The sequence below is a fragment of the Bubalus bubalis genome, chromosome 22, assembly GCF_019923935.1.
Source record: "Bubalus bubalis isolate 160015118507 breed Murrah chromosome 22, NDDB_SH_1, whole genome shotgun sequence".
NCBI lineage: Eukaryota > Metazoa > Chordata > Mammalia > Artiodactyla > Bovidae > Bubalus > Bubalus bubalis.
In genome coordinates this window covers 17,791,229-17,814,943 of record NC_059178.1, presented here as the reverse complement: position 1 = coordinate 17,814,943, position 23,715 = coordinate 17,791,229, and the positions used below count along the sequence as shown (strand labels likewise).

General features: G+C 44.9%; 1 protein-coding gene and 1 long non-coding RNA gene across 4 annotated transcripts in view; one reads left to right on the top strand and one right to left on the bottom strand.

Moving 5' to 3' along the window:
• Positions 1-4,817: 4,817 nt before the first annotated feature.
• Positions 4,818-6,966, bottom strand: LOC112581458. Its single transcript, XR_003106036.3, has 3 exons — positions 6,465-6,966; positions 6,251-6,361; positions 4,818-5,814 (listed from the first exon to the last, which is right to left on the bottom strand). It is a non-coding gene; the product is annotated as an uncharacterized LOC112581458 (long non-coding RNA).
• Positions 6,967-6,980: 14 nt separating this feature from the next.
• SETBP1 (SET binding protein 1) overlaps positions 6,981-23,715 on the top strand; it is a 407,482-nt gene continuing 390,747 nt past the window's right edge. For 2 of the 3 annotated variants that reach the window (XM_025273717.3, XM_025273714.3), the window contains exon 1: positions 6,981-7,800. The gene's annotated coding sequence lies outside the window, so the exon portion shown is untranslated. Of the gene's footprint in view, positions 7,801-13,400; positions 17,951-23,715 lie in introns of those variants that run through there. The other variant, XM_025273715.3, reaches the window with a different exon arrangement.

Below are 23,715 nucleotides of genomic sequence, written 5' to 3'. Positions count from 1 at the left end.
ATTATCAATGCTGGTTGCATATTAGAAGCACATAGGGCATTTATTACTAAGACCAATTAAATCAGTATGGGTCTCAAGTATCAGTAATTCCCTCAGGTAATTCTGATTCACAGTAAGTGTTGAGAAGCGCTATATTAGATAAAAACAACACTTCATTTTCTAAAAAAATGAGAATCAATACAGTATTTGAACCAAAAAGGGAAGATGACTGGCTCTGAGGGTTTGATTATACTATTTGATCTCAACTTCTTATGAAGGAAGAATGGATGTGTTTGACTTGTTTCTTTCTACCTTTAGTTTCAGAGATGAGAAAATGACATGACCTACCTTTGTATTTTGAATTACACCTTGCTTGTATATATGTATTTTTTCTGGCTCTTAAGCCACATAGAGACATGATTAACTTGCAGCTGCATACAGTATCTCTGGTCTGTAGCCCTGGGTGGGAGCAGTATTATTATGGTCATTTTACCAGTGAGGCATAGGGATGCCTAAAGCATAGATCAACAGTCTAGGAGCAGCAAGTCAATTCTTGGGTGATATCAGGGGAACATATATTCTTGCCTAGATTTATTGACATTGCCTGTGCAAGGCACAGCACTATCCTCAAAACTTTTTCTTTGGTTGGAAAAAGAGGACACAGGGGACAAAGGTATATGTGTAAAAGGAATAGAAAGAAATGTGTATGTTAAATAGATATTGGACTGGCCCAAAAGTTTATTGGTGTTTTTCCATAAGGTGAGTCTAGTGACACTTATTTGTCTTTAACTTTATTCAAAACAATTTTGTTAGATTTTATTGTGACAAGTCTTTTAACTGTTCAGTCGCTAAGTTGTGTCAGACTCTTTGAGACCCAGTGGACTGCAGCACACCTCCACTATCTCCCAGAGTTTGCTCAAATTCAAATCCATTGAGTTGGTGATGCTATCTAACCATCTCATCCTCTGCTGCCCCCTTCTCTTTTTGTCTTCAATCTTTCCCAGCATCAAGGTCTTTTCCAATGAATTTGCTCTTCGCATCAGGTAGACAAAGTATTGGAATTTCAGCTTCAGCAACAGCCCCTCCAAAGAATATTCAGGGTTGATTTCCTGTAGGATTGACTGATTTGATCTCTTTGTAATCCAAAGGAATCTCCAGAGTCTTCTCCAGCACCACAACTCGAAAGCATCAATTCTTTGGAGCTCAGCTTTCTTCATGGTCCAATTCTCACATCCATACACGACTATGGGAAAAACCATAGCTTTGACATCTCTGCTTTTTAACACACTGTCTAGGTTTATCATAGCTTTCCTTCTAATAAGCAAGTGTCTTTTAATTTCATGGCTGCAGCCACCATTCGCAATGATTTTCGAGCCCCCAAAATAAAATCTGTTACTGCTTCCATTTTTTTCCCTTCTATTTGCCATGAAGCGATGGGACAGGATACCATGATCTTAGTTTTTTTACTGTTGAATTTTAAGCCAGCTTTTTCTCTCTCCTCTTTCACCCTCATCAAGAGGCTCTTTAGTTCCCCTGCCATTAGAGTGGTATCACCTGCATATCTGAGGTTGTCGATATTTCTCCTGGAAATCTTGATTCCACCCTGGGATTTTGTGTGATGTACACTTTATAGAAGTTAAATAACCAGGTGACTATATACAGTCTTGTTGTACTCCTTTTCCAATTTTGAAACAGTCTGTTGTTTCATGTAAGGTTCTAATTGTTGCTTCTTCACCTGCATACAAGCTTCTCAGGAGACAGGTAAGGTGGTCTGGTATTCCCATCTCTTTAAGAATTTTCCACAGTTTGTTGTGATCCACACAGTCAAAGGCTTAGAGTAGTCAATGGAGAATGCAATGTTTTTTAGAACTCCTTGCTTTCTCCATGATCCAAAGAATGTTGACAATTTGATCTCTGGTTCCTCCGCCTTTTTGAAACCCAGCTTGTACATCTGGAATTTCTTGGTTCATGTCCTGCTAAAGCTTAGCTTGAAGGATTTTGAGCGTTATCTTGCTAGCATGTGAAATGAATGCAAGTGTACGGTATTTTGAAGATTCTTTGTCATTGTCCTTCTTTGGGATTGGAATGAAAATTGACCTTTTTCAATCCTGTGGCCACTGCTGTGTTTTCGAAATTTGCTGGAATATTGATTACAGCAGTTTAACAGCATCATCTTTTAGGATTAGAAATACCTCAGCTGTAATTCCATCACCTCCACTAGCTTTGTTCATAGTAATGCTTCCTGAGGCCCATTTGACTTCACACTTCAGGCTGTCCAGCTCTAGGTACATGACTACACCATCATGGTTATCTGCATCTTTAAGCCTTTCTTGTACAGTTCTTCGGGGTATTCTTGCCACATCTTCCCAATCTCTTCTGCTTCTGTTAAGTCCTTACCATTTTTGTCCTATATTGTCACAGAAGCCTGCATTAAAAAAACAAAATTTATCAAAATTGGTAAACTTCTGGGCAGCTCTGTTTTAATATTGAAAATGGAAGTAAAGAGTAACATTTTTGGCATGCTATGCTGTATTACTTCAAGAAAGGTAAAAACACAACTGAAATGCAAAAAAAAAAAAAGAAAAAAAAAAGAAGATTAGTGCAGTGTATGGGGAAATTAATGTGACTGAGCAAACAAGTCAAAAGTGGTTTGTAAAGTTTTGGGCTGGAGGTTTCTCACTTGGCAATGCTCCATGGTTGGGTAAACCAGTTGATGTTGACAGGGATCAAATAGAGACATTGAGAACAAATAATATTATACCTCATGGGAGATAGCTGACATACTCAAACTATCCAAATCAAGTGTTAAAAATCATTCACATCAACTTGTTTATGTTAAATGGTTTGATGTTTGGGTTCCACACAAGTTAAGCAGAAAAAAAAAAAAAAACTTACTTGATCATATTTCTGCATGCCACTCTCCACTTAAATATAAGGAAAATGTTCCAGTTTTGAAACAAATTGTGACAGGCAACACAAAGTGGATACCGTACAATAAGGTGGAATGGAAGAGCCTGTGGGGCCTGCAAATGAACCACCACCAACCACAACAAAAACCAGTCTTCATCCAAAAAAGGTGATGTTGTGTATATAATGGAATTGGAAGGGAGTCTTCTATCATAAGCTCCTTCTGGAAAACCAAATGATGAATTCCAACAAGTAGTGCTCCAAATTCCACCAACTGAAAGCAGCACTCAATGAAAAGCATCTGGAATTAGTCAACAGAAAATGCATAATCTTCCATCATGATAATACAAAATCACATGTTTCTTTGATGATCACACAAAAAAATGTTACCACGTGGCTGGGAAGTTTTTTGATTCATCTGTGGTATTCTTCAGACATTGCACCTTTGGATTTCTACTTATTTCAGTCTTTATAGAATTCTTTTAATGGAAAAGATTTCAATTCCCTGGAAAACTATAAAGGGTACCTAGAACAGTTCTTTGCTTAAAAAGTTAAAAAGTTTTGGGAAGATAGAATTATGAAGTTGTCTGAAAAATGGCAGAAGATAGTGGAACAAAATGGTAAATATGTTGTTCAATAAAATTCTTTGCAAAAAATGTCTTTAAGTGAAAGTAAAATGGAAGTTTCTCAGTCATGTCTGACTCTTTGTGACCCCATGGACTGCAACCCATCAGGCTCCTCTGTCTGTGGGATTATCCAGGCAAGAACAGTGGTGTGCATTGCCATTCCCTTCTCCAAGGGATTTTCCCAACCCAGAGATCGAGCCTGGGTCTATTGCATTGCAGGCAGATTCTTTGCTATATAAGCCACCAGGGAAGCCACATACTCCCCAACCCCTTAAAAATGTCTTTATTGTTACTTAAAACCAAAGTAACTTTTTGGCCAACCCACACTAAACATGCAGCAATTGTCAAGAAGATATGATTTCTGAATTCACCCTCTACCATTTCTGCATCTGTGCTCTGTGTACTTTGTAAACATCCCTTTCTGATATTTACATACATTAGCTGTAGTTAGAACCTTGCATGTTAATCTCTCTTGGTTGTGAATGTTGAGTTTGAATCTCTTGTTGCTACTGTCTTGTCTAATATAGTTCATGCTACATAATTAATTGCTGAGTGACTGCAAGATGCTGACTTTGGAGGCTATGTAGGACTAAGACATGTATGTTGCATGCATTCCCATCAGCTGCTCAGATTGTCTTTTTATTTTCTCAAGGATCCTGGGGCCCTCAGAATAGGTAACTTAAAATTGCATGGAACTAATTTTCAGATGAAATTCTTTGCCAGCTTCAGACTTTCAGTGTTTTAGGATCTGGTTCTTAGATAAACAGAAAGTGGCCTATTAGGGAAAGTAAATAAGAATTCCTGTCATATTTAGCTAGAATTTGAATACAGTTCCCACTCCATCAACAAGCATATTGTTCAGGGGTAGGGCTTTACTTTTTTCAGGGACATCTTATTATTGTATACAAAGTTATATTTTATATTATTAATATACATGATTATATACTAAAAATGTCAAATATGTAAAAATATATAATATGTAATGCATATTAGTGTATGTAGATACATTTGTGCATATGTATGTGCACTTTCGGAGAAAGCAATGGCACCCCACTCCAGTACTCTTGCCTGGAAAATCCCATGGGTGGAGGAGCCTAGTAGGTATCAGTCCATGGGGTCGCTAAGAGTCGGACACGGCTGAGCGACTTCACTTTCACTTTTCACTTTCACTCATTGGAGAAGGAAATGGCAACCCACTCCAGTGTTCTTGCCTGGAGAATCTCAGGGACGGGGGAGCCTGGTAGGCTGCTGTCTATGAGGTCACACAGAGTCAGACATGCCTAAAGTGACTTAGCAGCAGCATGTGCACTTTATATATATAGCTATATAAAATAAAGAGGGGGAAGACCCCCCTTTCCTTCTCCTCTTCTCACTTTTCACTTCTTGATCAAAAAATGAGCTACATTTAAGGAAGGGACATTGAATAAAAAGTCAAAGGACACAGAGTCTATTTATGGCTCTGTCTTAATTTAATGACTGGGGGCAGTCCACTGCATCTCTCTGTCTCTGTTTCTTCAACGTTAAGATGATGGGGTTTGAATTGGTGATCTCTTGGGTAAACTTTATTGCACTGTAATTCTGTAGACTTATTTATCATCTATTATACTGAATTTTTAACACCTAATGAGCTTCTCTGAGCTGCTATTCAAAGAAACACAACAGCACAGGATGGAAAACTCTGTTAACATGCTAAGTTTATAGAAGGGAAGGACTTGAGCAATAAACTTCAGTTCTGGCTCAGATGACACCAGCCAGCTGTATGCTCATAGGCAAACCCTTCTGATTTCTGGAGCTCAGTTTCTCCATTTGGAAAGTGTAGGGGTGGGGGGTGGGGGGGAACCCACATGCTATCTTAGTCCTTTAGGGCCTCTGGGACAGGATTTCAGAAATCTAGGTACAGAAGGAATCAGACAAAATTCATCTGATCACACAGAACCATTGTTTTGACATCATATTTTATGCCTTTATCTTTATTTCTATCATCAGTTCATACGCCCTGCTGATTTTCTTTTTTTCTAATTAAGCATTACCTTCCCACTAATAACAATACTCTGGTATATGGGTCACAGAAGACCTACTGAAACATTGCTCTAACAGAGTTTTTGCTGTGATGAGTAACAGGAAACGTTTCTGGCCAGTCAGAACGTTTCTCTGAAAAAAAGCACTTTGGTAAGAACACTTGGGTCAGAGGGCAGTGATCTACTTAGGATCGAACTGAAACGGATCCAGGGAAATGGGCCAGGATGGGAGTTGCTGGGTCCTCCCAGAATAGTCTCCGTTGCTGTACTTCACTGCATCCTTTCTGTAAAAAAGAGTGATGAGAGTGAGGAGGCTCTGTGACAGAATTCACACCAGCAGTCGACCCAGGTCGGCAGTGGCTGATGTAATTGGTCCCATCACATTGACATGTGATTGACATGTGATTGACATCACACTGGGGGGTCATTCCCAACCACTACCAAATCATTCCTCAATCCACAGTCCCAAAACTCTCAATATAAAACGTGGTAGGCAGGAGTCCTCTCAGAATGCCAGCTTTGAGTAAACTCTCCCCCGCGTCTTTGAGTTCAAACCACTGGCAAAACCTTTCTGAATCCCTATCTGTTCTATATTGTCCCATAACGCAGACACGCCCCTGGGGGAGTTACATTCCTCAGTTGCCTGGGGTTGCCACTGAGTGGCCTGAATAGGTCCACTTTTGCAGCCCCGCATACAAATAGTCAAGGAGATTAAAATACCACATTTTGTATGAACTGAAGACATTCCTTCTTCTTTTCACCACCCTGAATAGAGAACCGCACGCCAGCGTCGTCTGTCTCGTTGTCTTTCCCTCATCAGCGGTCCAATGTCTGTGAATACGAGAAAATGCACATATGCATCTGAATGCGTACATGTCGCTTGACAAAAAATAAAAAATAAAAAAATAATAATAACCCCCTGAAATGTAATTACCAGGTTAAAAAAAATGCATCCGGTTTTCAGAGCCTACCACATCTCGCGCCCCGGCCGCGCAGCTCCCCCGACACTGCTGCTGTTGTGTCAGACAGTGGCAGTGTTGAGCCCCGGAGCCGAGCCCGCGGCAGTCCCCGCGGCCGCCCAGTCTCCGCCGCGGACTCGGGCGCGCAGCGGCACTGGGCCGCGAGGGCGCCGGGGAGCGGGAGGGGCGCGAGGGGTCTCCGATCCGCCTCCACGAACTGTTTTCCTTCACCCCCGGCCCGAGCCCCACTCCCTCCCATGGATCGAAATCCACAGAAATTCACTGAGGGAGGGTGAAGGGAGAGAGGTCGCTCGCAGGTTCCTGGCTGTGCCTCCCCCGGGCTCAAGTCGGGGAAGCGGCTCCCCGGTCGGCTGGGCAAGCGGTGGTGTGGGGTGCCCGCACCCCTGCCGAGGCAGATCGCGGGGTGGCGGTCCCCGCTGGGCTCTGCCGCCAGGCCGCTGCGATCCTCCCCCTCCCCCGCCCGCGCCCTCCCCCTTCCTTTCACTAGGACTCCGGGACTCGAGAGAGGGCGCGGGAGGCAGCCACTCGGGCCCGACCCCACTCCAGCGCTCGCCGGGGACGCGGGCGGGTGGCGAGGGGACGCGGCGGGGGCGCGGGGCGGGCGCGGTCATGGAGCGGCGGCGGCGGCGGCGGCGGCAGCACTAGCGACCGCGGGCAGACGAGCGGGCGGGCTGGGCCGCCCGGCGCCGCAGACCGAACTGCACAGCTCAGCAAAAGCGCCCTCGCCCTTTGCGCGCTGCCTCCTGCGAGCCCGAACCCGGCAACATTTTTTTTAAGGCTCCAATCCATCCTTTGAAGAAAAGGAAAAAAAAAAATAGCATTGATTGGATAGACTGGGATATATATATATACAATTTGAGAGGGGGGTTCCTGCTAAAATTAGCCGGGCCCGCGGCGCGCGGTGTGCGAGTGTGTGCGTGCGGGCGTGTGTGTGTGTGTGTGTGTGTGTGTGTGTGTGTGTGTGTGTGTGAATGTGATTACTCCAGGACTCCTCGGGCTCCGGAGACGCCATTTTCCCCCTTGATATCTCTCTCTGTAAATCGGTGGCGCGGCGGAGGCGGCCGCGCCGGGCGGGAAGCGCGGGGCCGGCCGGGGCGCCCGCCGCTCGCCTCCGCCTCCGCGCGCCCGGGGGCCCCGGCGCCCCCCGAGCGAGGGCGGCCCGCCCGCGGCTCGCCGTGTGACAGATGCTCATCGCCATGGAGTTGCCGCAGCAGCACCTTCGGGGGCTCGGGCGAGCGACGGGAGCCGGGATCTGACCGAGCGCCGGGGCCAGCGGAGCCAGAGCCGTGGGTGAGCACGCGCAGCGACCTTGGCCCGGGAGCTCGGCGCCCAGCCTCCCGCCGCGCCGCGGGCCCCCGCACGCCCGGGGCCAGGGGCGGTGTGTGTTCTCTGCGTGCAAAAGTTAACGCTGCCTCGCCGGGGCTTTGACTTTGCACCGGCGGGAACTGGGAGACCGGGCCGAAGGGGCGGGATGCCGGTCCCGGCGAGGCTGCGGAGGATGGGCGCGATTCCGGCCAGCCGGCCGTGGGCAAAGATGCTGGCTCATTTGAAGTGACTCGGTGGTGGCGGCGAGGGTGGCAGCGTCGGGCTGGAGGTCTGGGACCTTATTGAGTTTGGCCTAATCTGATTCCCCCCCCCTCCACTCCACCCCGGCCTTCCCCCTCCCCCCGCCTTTTGCACCCTCCCTCCTTCCCTCCGTCCGGCCGCCGACTGCTGGGGCTCGCGGGTTTGGCGTTGGTGGAGTGGACTCAAGAGGGGGAGGGGGTAGGGAAAGGAGTGGGAAGGCGGCAGGATATTTTTTTCCCTCTCTCTTTGTAACTTGCAGGTTAAGTGGAGCTAGAGAGCTACATTGTATCTAGTTGGATTTTGGGGGTGGGTGGGTAGGTTGCGGGGGCGGGGGGGTATGTATCAGAATCTAACGTGTGGTTAATAGAAAGAAGAACAGGGAAGAAGTGGTCCAGCCGGCGAAGGTTGGTGTGTGCTTGTGTCGTAGCTCTGTGTTAGTCTTTTTCTTAAAATCTTAATCAATGGATCTGAGTCTCTCTCGTGCTCTCCGGTTTTGGGACTCTGAAAAGACAGGAATTCCCTTAAAAGCAGACTAATGCCCTTTTTGAAAGCACGCATTGTGTGTGTTTCTAGAGGAGCCGTGGGCTTGGGAATTAACGACAGGCTTTCCCGTTCGGTGGTTTCCAGTGGGAAATAACTCCTGAAAGGGAGCCCTTCAGTATCGATTTATTGTTTTTGTCTTTCAAACCATTATCCCTTTGACTACAATACTGTCCAAGAAGTTCCACTGAGACAAAGTCAGGTAAACTGGACCGGGCAGATCTTTAGCAAGATGGTGATAACGCCGATGCTGTTTTTGGTGTCTGTTTGTGATAGAAGCTTTGTTGGGTAATAGCAATTTCTGATCGGTAGAGCATGCTGGCTCTACAAAAATAAGTAACTACCGAAATGCTGTCTTCCAGTCCCCATCCCCGACAGGCTGCACACACCCCTCCTCCTACAACCCACACCAGTTACAATTCTGAAATAGGATCCAACTGGAAATATTTTCTTTGGAGATCGGAAAGTTGTGCAATTGGAAGTATGAGATGAGGCTAGAGGTACTGCTGGTGTGGGGAGGGGGTTCTTATTGCCCCTTGATGCTGCATTTATTCTTTATGTGTGCCTATGTGGGTTCTGACGGTGTATATATTGGTCTAAGAGGACCGTTGAGGGAAGGATTTCCGATTCATTTCCGCTTCAAATAAACTGTCCTGATAATCTCATGGTTGACATCTAATGCTAAAAGGCCAATTTGTGTGTCTCTTTATCCCTGCAGAAGCTCTCCTCTGAAAGGGCAGTTTATTTTGGAATTCTACCACAGCTACTTTTTCTTTCAAGCCTCCCTATCCCCTCCACCACTATCCACACCTTTTAAAAAAGTTAGCTGGAGTCCATGGTCTTTATGGAAATACTAATATTACTTGTTTTCCTCTTACATTATTTTTTAAAATTTTGTTCCTTTTCATTCCTTTACTCTTCATCCTGTTTTTCCTTTTCTGTAGTTTTGTGCAAAATCTAACTTTATAAAGTTATTATTGCCAAAACTGTCTGGCAGTCTTGCCCCATCTCTTACTATCCTGTAGTTTACACAGGTAGATCAGGTTGCCCTTCCCAGCCCATCTTTATCCTCAAAACATGTGTGTAGTGTGCAAACGCATGCTCATGTGTTTTGGAAGGGCAGGAGCGGGCTCAGAAAGAAGAGCATGGAGAGGAGAGGAGAGGAAGGGTGTTGTTCTATGCGGCCACATCTGCAACACTGGGGCCAGACCAGCAGGCTCCGAGAGAGTTACCCTCACACACCCCAGTTGGATGTTGTCTGGCTGGGATGGGGAGGTGGAGCCAACTGTCCAGGGGCGTGTGAGGGAGGAGAAAGTTTGTAGCACTTTAAAATGTAGCCAGTTTACAATCCTTGGTCACTCCTTCCCCTTTCTCCTGCTTTTTGTGACTTCTGCCATTCCAAGACTCCTGAAAGGAGACATGATCTCTTTTGCTGTCACTTGGAAGTCCCAGTGAAGTTGAAGATGCAGTATTGTCCTCTGTACTTAATTACTTTGCCTGCTACCAAAGAAGGGCTTTAGGGCAGATCAGAAGAGTATGGCTAAACACAGAGATTTGCCAACTTCAGGGAATGTAGCCTGAGAAGACAGGAGACCAGGTATGCAGAAAGTGCTGCTTTGCACACCATCTCCCCTCCCCCATTAAGAAAATAAAAGTCTTAGTCTTGGGAAGTTGAATCGGTGTTAGAGCTGGGCTCTGGAAACTGCTAGCCACTATAGTAATCTGAGCGGGGGCAGAGGGGAGGAGGTGGTGAGTGAATGCTATCGGAAGCCAGAGGAGGAAAGCAGACTTGTTTCTGTTAGCAGGGAAAATAGATGTGTCAGTGAAATAAACAAATTGGAGGTGGGGAATGGTTTGTAGTGAATACAAGGATGATTGACTGAGAGGCAGTGATATGGTTTGGAAGGGGCCAGTTATAGCTTGGGAGATAGTATCAACTGCCTTATATGTTCACGAATGGGCTGGGCAAGTGAACGGGTGTAATCTGACCTTTTGTATGTTAACATCAGAACATCCCACAGGAAGGCATCGCTGGCAAGCCCTGTTCTGCACTTCACACAGGGGAAGCCTAGGGGTATCCCTGAGTGAACCAAGGAGCCCCTTTGGTGCCACAAGGACTTCTGGTCCTGTGTGTGCATTATTCATGGTAGGCTACTTTGTAAGTCACTTGACCTAAAAATGAGGGCTGAGGGCAAAGAGAAAACAGTACTTGGAATCTTTGTAGAAAATTTAGTTGAAAATGGTCAGTGGGGGAGGCAGGAGTTTGTTGAAGAAGAAATAAATAGGTAGGTACTTTCCCCTGGATTCCTGATTCCATTTCTGCTGTTATCTTGACTTTCATTTCCATTAGGAGCAGAATCAATACTTCACTGGCACAAAAAATGTACCTCTAGGAGCGCAGAGTTCTTTTAACCTGGTCATTATTTTTAGCTGTACTTTAGTCTCTGCTCTGAAGTCTATATGATATGCAAAAGGAGGAAGATGAGAGGTTGGCTGGTTGGATGGGACATCCTTTCTGGAGTTTGTAGAGACACTGAAACTTGGCTGGGCCTCAGCAACTCAGAATGCCAGTTTTTCCCTTGGAGACTTGAAGTTTTAATTGAAACCAGATAGCTATTGAGAGTGGACCTGGCCAATGAGATCTTGTTTTCTTCACTGCTCAGGAATGGAAAATAAATAATTTTTGCTGATGGCATTTCAAGTTGCTTCAGTTTTGTTCCTGCCAGGAGAATGGGATAAATTATTATTAACACATTAATGTTGTCAGAAGTTGCAATGCCTTAAAAAATGAGATAATGTTACTGAGTTTGCTCAGGGACCCACTGTGTGGGATCTGTCTCTTCGGGATGGGGGAGTAGGGAGCAGAGACAGGAGGCTGCTCTTGTCCTGAAGGGGTAGCACTGCCCTGAGAAAAGGAAGCTCATAGAGTCCTGGCCACATATCGCTGCGCTTGGTCCTTGGGTTCTGCAAAGAAGGGTACAAAGCAGTCCAGTTCCATTGCTATCCTATGATTTTATGGTATACTGTGAAACCTGGTGATCTTCCCAGAATGTTTTGGGTCAGGATTAAATAAGGAGCTGGCTCAGTGGGTAAAAAATCTCCCTAAAGTGCAGGAGACACAGGAGACGTGGGTTTGATCCCTGGGTCAGGAAGATCCCCTGGAGGAGGAAATGGCAACCCACTCCAGTATTCTTGCCTGGCAAATTCCATAGACAGAGGAGCCTGGTGGGCTGCAGTCCATGGGGTCGCAAAGAGTCAGACACAACTGCTCATGCATGCAGGTGCATAAATAAGGAGCCCAGCCATCAGATCTAGCCATAGGTTTGAACTTCATTTAGAATTGTTTCTAAAGGAAACCCTGGTGTTTCACAAACTCTTCATGAAACTGCAGACACTTTTGGGCAGCCAAATGCTTGATAAGTGCAGAAGAGTAAAATACCAAGATGCCCACAGAATGTACTACTTCATGAATTCAGGGGAAAGATGCCAACTTACATTTTTGTTTGGCTCTAAGTATTTATGTCTAAGTATTAAGTATTATGTATTGGGGGAAACTGGTGACTGTAGATGACTGAGTCCAACTTAGTGGCCCTTACATTTCATATCTGGAATTTTCAGAATCGGGTCAGAGCAGCTTCCCTTTCAGAGTTGGTTTTCTTACCCCCTTAAGTGAGTACCCTCTAAGATTGAGGAAAGATATTTTTTTAATGGCCTTTGGTGTAGAAACCTGCAGTTGACTTTCTGTCCAGTTCAGAGCAAATAATGCCAGGGTCAGATGGAGAATGTGAGCATCCCTGAAGTCCACAGGATCTCTTGGGAGGAAGCAGCTACCCCTTTCCAGGAGCTGATGATGGGTTGTCATCAGCAGATCCATGAGAAATAAATTACAGGCAAGGCCAGCTAAGCTGACCCCCAGGCAGGTAGAGGCTTCTACCTTTCCAAGTGCTGGGAAGGGAGAAGGGATGAATGGTGAGTCGATAAGAGTTTTAGAAGTTTGCCACCTTGGAAAAATGTTTCTCTGACCCAATATACCTTTTTGCATCAAAACAAACTTTTTTATATCCACGGCACTTTTCTTTTCAAAAGTATCTTTATATCACATTTGCCCCCTTGATTTTCTAAGGCGGGAAGCTAGGTAAGCCTTTTATCCCCTTGCAGAAGATGAGGCCACTGATGTGCTGACTTGCTGAAATGACACAAGTTGGTGGCCCACATGGGACCAGATGGCTCTGATAAAGTGTGAAGAGCATCACACCTGAAGTGACAAGATCTGCCTTGGATTTTGTCCCTATTATTTCCCAGCTAAATGTCCCTGGAAAGTTATTTAACCTCTTCGAGCCTCAGTAAACTAATCAGTAAAATAAGGATAAAAGATGCTTACCCTGCCTACTTCACAGGGGTTTTGAGGATTAAATAATACCAGCTAATTTCTATAATTGAACTCTGAGAGGATTTCCACGCTGCCTCCTGGAAACTGGTGCCTGGGGTTGTTGTCACCATCGCTTGGAGATTAATAGCTTCTTGGTATGCCTAGAAATGCCTGTAGGGGCCCCTTGTGTTCTAATACAGTCAGGGAATAGTTGTTTTGTGCTCTTGAGTTGACCAAAGGAAAAAGAAAATGTGTATAGTATATGTATTTCAGATCAGTTGAATTCTTGGATACCTACTTTGCATATATATCTGAGATCAAGAGTCTCAGATAGTATTGAATTTGGACTCAAGGATGCACTAATGGATCCTTGAGTCCAAATTCAATACTGTCTGAGACTCTTGATCTCAGATATATATGCAAAGATATATATGCACTAAGAATTCCTTCTCATTCTTAACTCTTCAAGGAAAAAAGAAAAAAGACATGGAGAGCCACAGAGAGGACAGGTAATGGGTTGTGAGTGTGTGTGTGTGGGGTTTCCATCCGGGAGCCACAGTGGCTGAGAAATGACAGTCAAGACAGAATTTGTATCCTCTCTAAAGAACAGAACCGATAGCAAGATTGCATCTGTCCCAGCAAACCCAGAAAGTTCTCTCGAATCAGGGACGATCTTCACAGACTCTTCTGCATTGCCCCTCTTTCTCTTTCCCATGATTCCTGGCTCGCCCTGCTCAGCAGCCTGCACCAGGCATGTTGCAGCACTCACCGGTGAACCTCGTTTAATGCAGCACACATAGGCCTCTGTTCCCTTTAGACTGATGTCCTTGTTGGCCCTGAGCGCTTGTACACTTGTCCACCTCCACACTTCTGCTCCTTCTGTGTCACCGCCTTCTCTCTGAAAGTGTCCCAACTGGTCCCTTTTAGCCAGAGTGTCTACTCTTAGGACACCTGACCAGCTCTCAGCTCTTCACTGCCGTTTCCAGAGCATTTCAGGACTAAAGCACTTGCCGGGCATCTGGCTTATACTGCTTTGCTCTTCGTTGTCACTCACCTCTCCAGGCTGTGAGTCCTTGAAGGATGGGGCCAAGGTTGCCCCCACAAAGTCCTACTTATGAATGATTTCTGAGAATGAATGAATCAGAGAATTTATGCAGCAATAGAATATTAAAAGTGAATGTTGTTTAAGATACATGAAAGCTCTGCACAGTGAAGCAACACAATGAGAATCTCTTAGACAAAGTGAATAATAAGCATTTATGTCAATGACTTTTTATATTTTTGGCTATCTTTCAGGGGCAATCACCCACTCTCAGTTATTCCCGCAAAGCCTGAGAGTTAATGATGCTTTACTGCATGTACATCTTATCAGTCAGTGATTCACTTATTCATTCAATCATCAAAATATTTATTAAGTACCTACTAGAGCCTGCTTGCCACTCTCGCCCACATAGCTCTTGACTTTCTCTGAAAATTTCGATTGCATTTTTTGTCCACCACACTCATTTTGGCACTTAACCATGCAATCTTCTTTGTTACTTAAGTCCAAGTGCTTCTCGCTCCTTGGTGACTGAGTGCGCCTGGCTGCAGTGGAAAAGAAGACTGAGCAGAGAAATGCACTCAGAAGGGAAAGTTCTGGGCACGGGCTCCTGCAAGACTGGTGGCAGGCTGGATTGGCCCTGGTCAGCACGTGGTATAGGACAATCCTTTCTGCTCCTTAGCTTGAGCCACGGTAAAGAGAAAGAGTTTGGATTATTGTGGAGGAGGGGCCCCTTCTGAAATTCTGTGACTCTATAGGCAGAAGTGTCCCAGGAATTTTAAAGGTTTCTTAAAGCCCAGAACTCCTCAACCCCATTTAATGGCACCCCAACAACTGTCTACGTTACTCCCACTAAGACATCGTGACCCTTGCTAAGTGTTTGCTGTGGGTGAGAGTTACAGAAGGAGACATGGGACCAGGAGAAACTCAAAGAGCCAGACTTGGGGACACGGAAAGAAGAGGAGGGGGATGATTAGTTAAATGTAAAGAAATACGATAGTGAATAACGTGGAAGGAAGAAAAGGATTGATCCCGTACATCTTTTGAAAACTGGCCCCTGTTGATGAAGTGACCAAATTGAGACAAGGGAAATGGCTTGTCTCAGACAAAGCAGACGAAGATGGCTTCTGGAAAATCTGTACTGTATTCCCTTTCTGGGCTTTGCTTACTACTTCCTGTGCCCGGTAGGCGTTTGGAATCTCTGCTGTGGTTGCTTTTGGACCTCATGGGTCTAGGGGGCTAGGCATTGTTTTCTTGTGTAGATTCGGTTGGGCATAAAGGTTAGGGCTATGCCTGTGCTCCTGGGATGTCTGTTCAATCTTCACATCAGAGTCTGCCCTTTCATGGCCTGTGTTCAATAACAATGCGTGAATTGGTTTGCATGCATTTTGAGATAAGAGGGAGTAACCTGCAGTTTGTCCAAAGCCAGAGGCCTCTGAGGTTAGGGTTGGGGTGGAAATAGGAAAATTGGGTTTTGACCTGAGTTCAGCAGTCATTCTGAGTTACCTAGGAGCACACTGTTTGAGTATTTAGGACCAGCAAGGCTCTACAAGCTACTGAGATGCTTCAGTTACTTTTACTCTAGGACTTGGAATATGAAAAAAAAAAAAAAGGCAAGCAACTCGATTAGTCTAATTAGGTAAAAAGAAATGTCTTCATTATTCCTTTTATTTGTTTAAGATTGAGAGATTTATCAGTGGAAAGACTGGGCTTGGGGGGTTTCAGCTTGGGCCTGGAAAGATGTAGATGCTGGAGATGGTAAATTTGATGAATCCAATGTTGTAGCCTGAGAACTCCCATTAGAAGCAATTGGGGCACAGTTGTGCTTGTAGCAAAATAATAAACTCTGGGTGGCAAGTCCCTTGCAGTTGTTAGGTGGTATGTCTGTGACCTATTATTATTCGAGCAATGAGAGCTTTGACTTTTTTTTTTTTAAAGTATTGATTCATAATGGTGACTAAAAAGGATGATTTGATGTGAAAGCCCTGTGGGCCTTCTCTCTGCTCATTATTTTGTACTCTGGAGCTCAATTACAGTTGGGTTTTGGATCCACAAATGTTTGTTAAAGTCTCAGCATTGTAGTTTGTGCCATTGTTCTTGGCAATGTTGGGTGAGAAAGGTCTGGTATGAGATGGGGCTTTTGCCCTTGACGAATGGACAGTATATCTCAAGAGACAGGCTTAGCTCAAATGGAAAGCATCAGTCTGCAGCCAAAGTGGGAGCATGATCTAAGTGGAATTAGCTATTTGGGTGATCAGGAATAAAGTACAGTCGGGGAAGGCTTCAAGAATGTTGTTTAGGTTTGATGGTAGAACTGGAACCAGGGGACATTCTTGGTGTCCCAGGTAACTTTGGCACAAGAGCAGAGATGGGACAGAGTTTGAATGTGAATTTGGAATTGCCACCAGGAAACAGATGCTAATTATGATCATGTACTGCATCTGACAGGAGCAAGGAGGTCCTGATGCTGAAGGTCCAGCTGGCTGATATTGAGCCACCGGTCACTACAGCAGACATCTTGCTGGTCCGAAGTCTCCTGACAGCAGCGGAAAGAACGACACTCAGGGCCCACTAAACTAGGCCTCATTTACATTTAAACAGGAGTGTCATAGACTCTGATGGGTGCTGTGGGGACCCCAAGAAATGGAGAGGAAGCTGTCTCTGTTTTCAATCTGGTGGGAGACTCCTTAAGAACTCATAAAAACAAGTGGAGGAGTAGAAGCAGGAGATGGTCCTCTAGGGCTCTGTGGAGTGTCAGTCAGCAGAACAGATGGGGTGGGGTGCTGTGGGGAACGGGTCAAGGCTGTGTCTCCTGTGCTGAGATGGGAGCCATGACTGGACTTTTCAGAATGTGAGGAGGGTAGGTGTGAGGAGCAGAGGTATGTGCCAGTTGGAGGAATTCCACACATGCCACACACAAGAAGATCCTGGCATCTGACTGTCCTGCCCACTACTAGTCCTGTTAGCCACCAGCTCTTCAGTGTGGAGTTCAAAAGAGGCATCTTTAGGAGAAAAAAAAATAAAACTATGTATAAGCATTTGGAATGGAATCAGCCACTTGGAGGAACAAAAAAGCTCTGTGACATGGGTGCTCATTTCCAGGAGTTTAAAACGTAATTGGAGAGAGACATGTTCAAATTTCAGTAACAATGCAATATTTAAATGTCAGTTCAGGATGGCTGAAGGAGAAATATCATAAAGGACAGGAAATGGAGCCAGTATTTGTTTACTCTCTGGTATGCCTAGCATCTCCTTTGTGGCAGAAGCACAAACGTCTAAGTGTCAGATTACACTTTACGTTCTAATGACAATGAGCAAAGCAGTTTTGAATCAGATGGTTGAGAAGTCAAGGAATTTGAATTAAGACTGAACAGGTAGTGCAGTCAAAATTAAGGGGCCTTGAAAGAAAGACTAGGGAAGTTATTATCTGTTCAATTATTCAGTTTAGCTGCATTGCCCTCAGGTAACTCTACCATTTTCATCCCCAGTTTACATGTGGTATGGTGGAGGATCAGTTTAAGTGACTACTAATGCTGGATATTTCAAGACTTGGGGGTATTATGGTTCAATGGAAAGCAAATGACAGTTGGGGTCAGACAGAACTACCTATGTGATTTCAACAAATATCTCTACTTCCATTTTCTTATCTGTAAAATGGGTAAATCTCAGGTTTAAATCAACAAATAAACTTAACACTTATTATATACTATTTCCTTGTTCAAAGTTAGGATCATTTTCTTTACTATGTGGGTGTCTTCTTTAATACACTTAAACAAAAGATATTATGATCACAGTTACTTCTTACAGGTGAACCCTACGTATTTAACCTATTTAGGTGCTATTCTGTGTATGTTATTTTTTTCTTTTCCTTGTAGAAGTTGGTGCAGAGATTAGGAGGCCGATGAGAAAACTGATGCCCAGAGAATGTAAGTGATGTGGCAAGTCAAATGGCAAACTGGTTTTAGAGCTCCTATGTATAAAAGTGGGCTTACCTTGTGGCTCAGCTGGTAAAGAATCCGCCTGCAGTGCAGGAGACCTGGGTTCGATCCCTGAGTTGGGAAGATCCTCTGGAGAAGGGAAAGGCTACCCACTCCAGTATTTTGGCCTGGAGAATTCCATGGACTGTGGTATGGTCCATGGGGTTGCAAAGAGTTGGACACGACTGGACAACTTTCACTCATGTATAAAAGTAGCTAGGAGCATTTGGCCAAAAGCTGGCATCACTTTGTTTTAGAGACATCATGATCTGAAAGTAAAAGCACAGACTTTGGAATCATACAAGCCTGAATTTGATTGTGGATCTGGCACAGGTAGTGTGTGCAGAGCAAATTGCCTCTCTAGACATTTGTATTTACATTTCCACATCTTTAGTATGAGGGTGTGTCTTTTGCATCACAGGGCTGTTGTCTAGATTAAATAGATAATGCCTGTGGAGACCATTTATTATGCTCAACCCTTTCTCCCACTACAAGTGTGTGCTTTTCTTGACTGCATGGAGAAATGCAGAGAATGGGTGGTACACCAAAACCAGAGCTCCACCTCTAAACTGGAGGATTGGCCCAGGCAATGCTGTCGAGACTTTTCCCTGGGGGTCCAGTACCCAAGGATTCTACCATTGCGTTGTGTTATTGGTTCCCAGAGGAGGCACTATTTTTGCAGCTAGAACTGGAACTGTTGATTAACAGTACGCATTTGGCCTCAGGCCTCGGAAGTTTGATTCTGCCTCTCCCTGTCATGGAGATCCCTGAGCACAGAGACCAATTCTTAGTTTTATGTTAGGTTCAACCAACAAAGGTCCGTCTAGTCAAGACTATGGGTTTTCCAGTAGTCATGTATGGATGTGAGAGTTGGACTATAAAGAAAGCTAAGCGCCAAAGAATTGATGCTTTTGAACTGTGGTGTTGGAGAAGACTCTTGGGAGTCCTTTGGGCTGCAAGGAGACCCAATCAGTCCATCCTAAAGAAGATCAGTCCTGGGTGTTCATTGGAAGGATCCATGCTAAAGCTGAAACTCCAATACTTTGGCCACCTCATGCGAAGAGTTGACTCATTGGAAAAGACTCTGATGCTGGGAGGGATTGGGGGCAGGAGGAGAAGGGGACGACACAGGATGAGATGGTTGGATGGCATCACTAACTCAATGGACATGAGTTTGGGTAAGCTCTGGGAGTTGGTGATGGACAGGGAGGCCTGGCATGCTGCAGTCCACGGGGGTCACAAAGAGTTGGACACAACTGAACAACTGAACTGAACTGAACTGAATAACCAAGCAGAGCTGCAGAGCCAGTAAAACCTATGAAGAGGTGTGGGGTACCAGCTCTGTCTTTGAAAGGCTTTTGGTTGTCAAGTTGAAGAGAGAAGGCTCAGCACCTGAGAAGGTTAGAGGTGAAGGGACAACAGAGTTCACCTCATCACCTCCCCATTCTACAGATGTGGATGACGAGACCCTGGGGGAAAAAAAGAACTTGCCTAAGTCTACCTAGGGAGGCCTGGTGTGCTGCAATTCATGGGGTCACAAAGAGTCGGACACGACTGAGCGACTGAACTGAACTGAACTTAGCTCCAGATGGCAGAGTGCAGAATTGAATCTGGAATTTGTGGTTGAATTAAGTCTTATTTCCTCCACAGGACAAACTAAGTACAAGAAGAAAGCAATAGTCAAACAACTTCAAAACACTCAAGTTAGTGGATACAAATTAAACTACTTGTATGTGCTTCCCATTGTAAAGGGAGGTGGAGGAGGTTGGTCTCCAACTCCAAAACCTCAGGCTTTACTTGGAATCTGGGAGGAAAAGGCAACATTTGGCCTAATACCAGTGTGGGTGACACAGACTGTGGGAGTAAATCAAATTCACTTAAAGTTTTGAATACCCACTAAGGTGATCCCAACACGATCTTTCATAATTATCTTGTTTTGATCTTCAGTTACTTCTTAAAACAACCCTTGAGGTAGGATTATTACCAAGTTTCCAAATGAAGCAAACAGTTTAATTCCTGAGAACACAGTTGCGCACTGGAAAAGAGAGGTTAACTAATCTAAACCCATGACCTCAAATCAGTGCTACTTCCATTCCTCTTTTCAAGAGGAAACATCGTTTAGACACTTGCTGTGGGACACTTACTGAGTGTATTTACTATTCTCTGGTATATGGTAGAGACCCACTTAAAACCCAGCCCCTTCCTTATGGAGTCCTTGGTCTGGTGGGAGAGATAAATAAGGGAACATTGCAATACAGTTTGCCAAATGCTTTGATAGCAGAATGCCCAGGAAAGTGAGAGTAAGACCATCTGTGAGTGTGACTGTGTATATATGTGTGTGTACATTTGTACACACAGAGAAAAGTAGGAGAAAAGGAAGGCCCAAGTAGTCTTTATGAAGGAGGTGAAACTTGACCCAATTATTGAAGAATGGCTTAGAGATAACCAGGTGGTGAAGAAAGGACAGGCCAGCCAGAAGAATTAGGGAATTATATGAAGTTATGCAAGTCAATGGGATCTGGATGAAGCTGTACCTCAGGACATGGTGCTCTGCAATGTGCTAGATGGAGTACTCAGACAGTGCTGCTTGGAGGAGGTGATCTGTGGTCAGGAATGTACCATATAGGTGTGTGTGGTTCCATGCTAAGTCGCTTCAGTTGTGTCCAACTCTTTGTGACCCTATGGACTCTAGCCCACCAGGCTTCTCTGTCTGTGGGATTCTCCAGGCAAGAATACTGGAGTAGGTTTCCATGCTCCCCTCCAGGGGATCTTCCTGACCCAGGGATCGAATCTGTGTCTCCTGTGGCTCCTGTATTGCAGGCAGATTCTTTACCACTGAGCCACCAGGGAAGTCCATGTAACATAATAAAGTCACTGAGTCTGATCTTCATTCTCTGCTGGAGACCACTGCTGTGTTTGCAGGGTCAGAGAGTTGTGTGCAGAGCTGCCTTTGCCCTCACTGACTGAAGCTGGCAAAGGTTGGATTGTTTCCCTAGTGGCTCAGGGAAGGCCAAGGCAGGAGACGTGGGTTCAATCCCTGGGTTGGGGAGATCCCCTGGAGAAGACTATGGCAGCCCACTCCAGTATTTTTGCCTGGGAAATCCCATGGGCAGAGGAGCCTCGTGGACTGTAATCCGTGGGGTCAGAAAAGAGTCAAACATGACTTAGTGGCTAAACAACAACAACATGGGTTGGATTGCTTGATCACTTTATCGGTGTTTATGGAGCTTTTACTCTGTGCTTCTGTAGCAGGTAGACTTTCAGACCAGGGCCTGAATAATGAAAAGGCATTAACTCAAGGGGACAAAAGAGGATCCCTGCTGCTAAGTCGCTTCAGTCGTGTCCGACTCTGTGCGACCCCATAGACGGCAGCCCACTAGGCTCCTCTGTCCCTGGGATTCTCCAGACAAAAATGCTGGAGTGGGTTGCCATTTCATTCTCCAATGCACGAAAGTGAAAAGTGAAAGTGAAGTCGCTCAGTTGTCCCCGACTCTTAGTGACCCCATGGACTGCAGCCCACCAGGCTCCTCCATCCATGGGATTTTCCAGGCAAGAGTACTGGAGTGGGTTGCCATTGCCTTCTCCAAAGAGGATCCCAGACACATGTAAAGTCCCTCAAGAGGAAAGGGCCACTTCTGACTCTCCACCTAAATACCTTAGAAGACACGTAGAAAGATGAACGCTCAACCACTCCAATGCAGAAGTCAGACAGATGATCCATCTCTTGCTGGAATTTGAAAAGGGATTCTTACATATGCCGACGAGCCTCAGTTGAAAATACAGTTGCTTCCCTATCTGAAGCCACAGAGGCTCACACTCCATCCTTTTACACAGTTTGTCCCTCTGAGATCAGAAACTTACAATTTCTGTCAACAAGAAAACTAGGCCGTCATCAGATCTTCCGCATGGACAACTTGAATAAAATGACCAAAGACTGTCTCTTCCCTGATATCATTATACATATTCTCAAAGTCTACAGCTTTCAGAGAACATAGGCAAGACTGGACGAGGAGGTTTGGGAGGAGATTTTGACTTCTGGGCAGAGACATTTCCTCAAGGAAAGTTCTGAGGAAGACCTAAAGATTCTCTGGGACAGTGCACATTGTGCATTTCAGCTATTCGGAGTTGTACAGAAACTGACGGAAGAATCTGCAAAAAGTAGTATGTAGATGTTTGCTATCGGTGTAAATGCTTAACGCTTTGTTCTCCAGATTTTTTTTTTTTTTTTAAGCCCTGATTTGTTAAGTTTGCTGTTCTTGTAGTATAAACACCCCCACCATAGCTGATTTTCAAGCTATCAACTTGACACTATTGAAGGTGGAGTTGGGAAGAACTCACGTGGATGGGCTCTAATGAGCCCTAGCACACCACTGTTTGCGAGGAACTGAGGTGACCAGATCACTGATAACAGCCATAGCTCTGAGAGGAGGACTTGATTGACTTCAAGCTGAATAGAAGGTAGAGTCAAAAAGCTGTCTAGTACTTTCTTTGTAGACCAAGGCTGCCTTGCATGGCTTTTTCTTCATTAGAGAGTGAGTAAAGAGAAAGAATAAAACACAAGACCTTAGGGATGAAACACTCAGAACAAGGGCTTCCCAGGTAGGTCAGTGGTAAAGAATCCGCCTGTCAAGGAAGGAGATGCAGGTTCGATTCCTGGGTTGGGAAGATCCCCTGAAGGAGGAAATGACAACCCATTGCGGTATTCTTGTCTGAAAAATTCCATGGGCAGAGGTGCCTGGAGGGCTACAGTCCATGTGGTCACAGAGAGCTGGGTATGACTGAGTGGCTGAGCACCAGCCCTAGCACTCAGAACAAGGAAGAAAGAATAGTATTATGATATTATTTACAACAGTAGCAAAATAGAAATTTTAGATTGCTACCAGACATCTGCAACAGGAAAAATCATGACCACCCCCCACCCCCCAATGCCCCGCCCCTTGTCTCCCGGGGCGGGTGGGGTGGAAGGACCATAAAGTAGCAAAGAGAGAGCATTATGAGATGAAAAAGCATCAAAATTAGCAGAAAGGATGGATAAAGTAAGAAAGATCGCAGGGATGCAAAATGTGTAATGCAAAATTAAACATCCACAGTGAGGTCAATCTGCAAAGGGAGGATGAAAGACAAAATTAAATTGGTGTTATGGACCTTAGATTAGGGAAGGCTCTCGCATGATGCAAAATAAAGAAATAAAAACAGTGAGAGAGAAAATGAGAGAAATGGAGAACAGAGAGTAGAGTTCTAAACTGAGGTAAAAGAAAAAGAAAGACAGAACCACTGAATAGAAGAAATAGCTAAAGGAATAATTGAAGGGAATGATTCTGAATTAGAAATAACCTGCACTTCAGATCCAAAAGTCTCACTCTGTTCCAGGAAAAATAAGTAAGATCCACATTCCTCATTTTGTCATTAATAAAATTGTATTATAATAAACAAAATTTCAATTAGAAAAGCACAAAACTCATTGTCTAGAAAGGAAACAAAACCAGACTGGCTTCCATTTTCTCTTCTTTAAGTTCTAGAAGACATTCTACAGAGTTTTGAGGGGAAAAAGTTCTGGCCTGAGGATTATATGGGCAGCCTACTGTCTTCCACAATGTAAAGATGAAAGACATGTCCAGCTTTATGGAATTTGCAGAATAAGGAGCTGAGGTAGGGGTGAGGATGTGGAGCTCTGGGGGAGTTTGGGAAAGGTCAGGAATGAGGCAGCAGACTCT